This window comes from Mus pahari, chromosome 6, assembly GCF_900095145.1.
Source record: "Mus pahari chromosome 6, PAHARI_EIJ_v1.1, whole genome shotgun sequence".
Taxonomy (NCBI): Eukaryota; Metazoa; Chordata; class Mammalia; order Rodentia; family Muridae; genus Mus; species Mus pahari.
Genome location: NC_034595.1, coordinates 8,234,542 through 8,239,703, shown reverse-complemented (window position 1 = coordinate 8,239,703; position 5,162 = coordinate 8,234,542).

The window sequence follows — 5,162 nt, the reverse complement described above, 5'->3', positions numbered from 1 at the left end:
AACCATAGATAGCACAAGACAGAAGAGAAGTAACATTTCAGTTGCTGTTGAAACTACTTCAGCAACTTTCCCTTGGCAGGAAGAGTGAGATGCAAAAAAAAAAAAAAAAAAAAACATTTGGAAAAAAAAAAAAAAAAAAAAAAAAAAACAAAAAAACAAAAAACAAACAAAAAAAAATATCTTAGGTACCCAAGAGAATCATGAGCTAGCCAAGCCAATGAGAATAGAGACTTTGTCCACACAAAAGAGATGGGTCGCAAGAAGAGAACTCAGACATTTTCAAGGTTGTGTGAATAGTGAAAGTCCCAGAACACATAAAAGATTAAAGGTTTGAGAAAAAGTTACTCCCAAGGTTCTCGTGACGATAATGAAGGACTAAGTATTTGATTACATGGTAAAGGAGTAAATCTGAATGAACTTCTGTTTTCTGTAATGTAAAAGTCTATCATTTAGAATTAACATTGTGTGTGTGTGTGTGTGTGTGTGTGTATGTATGTCTATTAAACTTCTTCAATCATTTTTTAAGTGCTTATTCTATACCTCTGATGATTTCTGGAAAGCTGAGAATGACTAATATAATCCCCCAAAACATTTTGTAGAAACCCCCACTGAAATCTGGGAATTGGAGATGCCCCAACACAGGTTAAAGAAGCATCAGGCCAAGGGCAGGCTGTTTCACAAGCATTTCTTTATTTCTTCAAGAGATCATGAAAATTATGTTAGGCTCAGGCACGAAGACTTGAGTTCAATCCTCACAGTGGCAGAATGAACTTGCAATCCCAGCACTGAGACAACAGAGGCAGGCAGGTCCCTGGGCTTCACTAACCTGCAGGTCTAGCTTTATCAATTAGTGCTGAGCAAATGAAAGACACCGTATCCAAGGAAGTGAACAGGGTTTCTGGGAATAACACCCAAGGATGTCCTCTGGTCTCCGCATGCATTCTTATACACATCACAACATCCCCCCCACACACACAAACAGGTGCATGTCCACCCTACCCACATGTATGATTGCACACACACACACACACACACACACACACACACACACACCAGAGACAGGGGGGAAGAGATAGGGGGAAGAAAGATAGAGGGACAGAGACAGAGACTGAGACAAACGTGGAAATAAGAAAAGAAAGGTTTAGAAATGTAGTTCAAGGTCAGAGTGCTGGCTTAGCATTTCCCAGCACTGGGGGTTGAGGGGGAGGAAGGAAAAAGAGCTTGCTAGAGGGAATGGCCAGGCACACTGGGTAAGAATTTAAAAAAATAAAATCTTATAAAACTTGCCAGTTTAAAAATCACCTTTAGAGCTGGAGAATGCTTTCTGTGCAAGCTGGGCAGCCTGAGCTCGATCCCCACAAATCATATGAAGATGGAAGGAGAGAGCCAATGCCACAGAACTGTCTACTGACCTCCACATGTGTGCGGTGGCTTGCGTGGCCATACACACAACACCCGCACACACATGCACACAAGTAATAATAGTACATAAATAAAATTTTTGACTCACCTCATTTACTTGTTCCAATGTAATCTTGAAAATACTCCGGGTGAAAGGACAGGAACCATTAATATCCCCCTTTGCAAATGGGGAAATTAAGACTCAGAAAAGTTAAGTGGCTCATTCAAGGTTGCCTACTAAGTGGAAGGACTGGGAGTAAAACCCAGGGCTGGTGGCTGCCTCTTCGAGGAAGGAAGGGTAATGATTTTAATTGAAATGTCTACCAGGAGTGCGATGAACTAGGCTGGGGAATGGCTGCCCTGACTCGGGCTGGGCCGGCACTAGGCCAAGAGCAGCCTGTTTCCCAAGCATTCCTTCACTTGTTCAAGAGATCATGAAAATTAAATTGGGCTATAACCAGACCTTAATTCCCCACCCTTGATGTGAGGAGCCATATTTGCCTCATTAGCCAAGGTCATAAACTCCAGCAGGAGGGAGCAAGGAGGCAGAGGATTAAAGCTGAGAAACAGAAAGGAGCTGGGAAGCAGGAGGCAGGTGCCAGACGATGGGAGGGCATCAGCAGGACATGTCCACCTTGTTTGGCTCAGGTCTTGCCCTCCTGGTATTCACAGAGATGCTTCTTAGGCTCACATCATTCTCTGTGATAGGTTCTAAACGAGTATGCATGTTCCCTCGGTGGGCCCTGAAGGCTTGGCAGGGCAGCACAGTACAGAGTCATCTGCTACATTGTACAAGGCAAAGCAATGAAGCTCTGAGAAATCAAGAGGCCTACACAATTGCCAGATCCACAGGCAGTAAAAACCTGTGGTTTTGAACTCCTACTCCACAAACATCAGGCCATTGTCAAAATCCCCAGAGCACACAGACACATAAGGGGAGGGAGCTGGAGCTTTTAGACATAAGGAGAAGTCTTCCCTGTATCTTTTCATGTAATAAATACATTAAATGAGAAGTTTTATTTGTATATACTAGCAGGAGTTTGAGTATGATTTTTGCTACCACCAAATTAAGACATACATACAAGTAACATTATACAAACTGAGCAATTTCTATGTATGTGAACATATACTATATAAACATACAGATATATGCATATATATGCCTGTGATAATTAATGAAAAGGAGGCTATGAATTTGAAGGAGAGCGGGGGGGGTTATATGGGAAATTTTCAGAGGAGAAAGGAGAGGGGAAATGATGTAATTATATTGTAATCTCAAGGAAAAAATAAATAGTTAAAAAAAAATTTTGTCAAAAATAACAAACACACAGGAAAATAATGTTTAGACAGCCAAAGGGTTGTCCCCTTCTTTAGTTGCACTAGTATGTGGACGAGCTCCTTATTGATCACTCTTCAAGAATAAGGACTTAACAATAGCTTTTGTTTTGCTTACAGAGAGCTGTACCATAATGGCATGTCTTAGAAAACATTGTCTAAATAAAACGTGACAGCCTTGACTTCAAATGCCATCGCTTTGATGTTTGTTCTTAGTATGTGCACATATGCATGTCTGTCTCTGTGTGTGTGTGTATGTGTGTGTAATGTAGAAAGAGATTATCTCCAAAGAATATATCTTGATTTCCCTCGATTTGGTTTTATTGGTACTAATTCAACAAATACTTCTAAATTGCCTACATTAGTAAGTGTATACTAACATTTTAATTCAATACACACAATACCACAAATGTCACCATAATGGGAGGCAACTGAACTTCACTGCAATAGGCTTCAAGGTTTCAAAATATATTTATAAAATATTTGACAACTTTCTCCTTTAGAAGTACTTAAGATAGTGGATGAGTTTAACTGGAGCAGGACTGAGGCTCTGTGGTTAGGTGGTTATGCTGTGTTCTTAAAAGATAACACAGCATCGTGTGAGGTTGGCTGAAATAAGGAAAGAAACCCAAATTGCTAAAAGTCTGCAAAGAAAAATCAGGTGGCTAGGGTTAGATGAAGTACAGTTTTGGAACTCCATAGCAAGGGGAAATGTTTTCACTGATTTGAAGATAGACAACTTCCACGACTAGAAGAATTTCTATGTTCTTTTTAAGGAAATAAGTAACTTTTAAAAAAAAAAAAAGATTTATTTATTATTATACATAAAGTACACTATAGCTGTTTTCAGACACACCAGAAGAGGGAGTCAGATCTCATTATGGGTGGTTGTGAGCCACCATGTGGTTGCTGGGATTTGAACTCAATACCTTTGGAAGAGCAGTCAGTGCTCTTGCCCGCTGAGTCATCTCACCAGCCCCTAAATAACTTTTATGTTGAAGAAACATGAACACATTTAAGCCACAAGATGTCAACTGGGGTAGGTGTAATTCAGAAGAATGAAAGGAAGGCTCTACCTTTGGTTCGTTGGATAATGCAAGCCATCATCTGCATAAGGACCAGACTGTTAGAACTAAACCACAGAATGTCCTCTGGGGACCCAGTTTAACTGTTGCTGCTTCTAGCCTAGATAGAAATTCTCTTTGGGACAGAACAATAACATGAATTCCCATTGTAGATATCATTAGCACCTGTGCACGCAAGCCCAGCTCAAAGCATTATACAAACATTATTATATTCATAAAGTACACCCTCAGTCCCAGACTGGGGTGTGTGGTGTGTGTGTGTGTGTGTGTGTGTGTGTGTGTGTGTGTGTATGTGTGTGTGTGTGTTGCATGTGCCTGTTTATGTGAGTGAATGTAGACCTGTGCATGCATGCATGTGGACACTAAAGGTCAATGTTGTGTGTTCCTTGATTTCTTGCTACCTTATTTTCAAGTTGTGTCACTTACTGAACTTAGTTCTTTTCAATCCAGGTAGGTTTTTCCATGGATGTCATGTATCCAAACTCAGGTCCTATGGCAAGGACTTTAGCCACTGAGCCACCTGGCCAGCCCTTCATTCCCACTTCTACAGAGATCAAGCAGCATCCTTGGGACCAAAGAGGAATTGTTGAGACTGGAATCTAACCTGACCCCACTGTGATGCGAAAGCCACTTCTCTCTTTCTGCCTCATTTACCATGTGGTGTACATTACAGATCCTTAAAGCACAGCTTACAGTGTTATTAAATCATTAACAAAGCCAATGCTCGTCTTTTTCTTAGCACAGCTTCTGATGTGTGGTAAGTGCTTGATGGTGGCTGCTTACTTGGACATCTGTCTTCTTGGTGTGTGAGGAGCACACTATAACGACTTATCTACAGAAACTAAGTAATCCACCTGACTTCTCCGAGTCTTCAGTCCTTTACTGATGAAAAGGGGCAAAAAAGATCACTGAAGCAAAGTCATCTGGGCACAAAAATGACCTCAGAATTATTCAGTATAGCTCTGTCTGCTCTCCATGTAATACGTAACCCATTTCCACACAGAAATGGGTACCGGGAGAAAAGAGAGAGAGAGAGAGAGAGAGAGAGAGAGAGAGAGAGAGAGAGAGAGAGAGAAAGGAAGGGAGGAAGGAAGGAAGGAAGAAGAGAGAGGGAAGAGGGGGGAGAGAGAGAGAAGAACGAGAGAGAGAGAAAGAAAGAAAGAAAGAAAGAAAGAAAGAAAGAAAGAAAGAAAGAAAGAAAGAAAGAAAGAAAATTAAAGTTTGCACATGGCAATCTACAAAAGAAATGTTCTATGCCCTCCTTATGCTCCTAGACCTTTGGGATAAATGAAACAATTTCCAGGAGAGAGAGAGAGAGAGAGAGAGAGAGAGAGAGAGAGA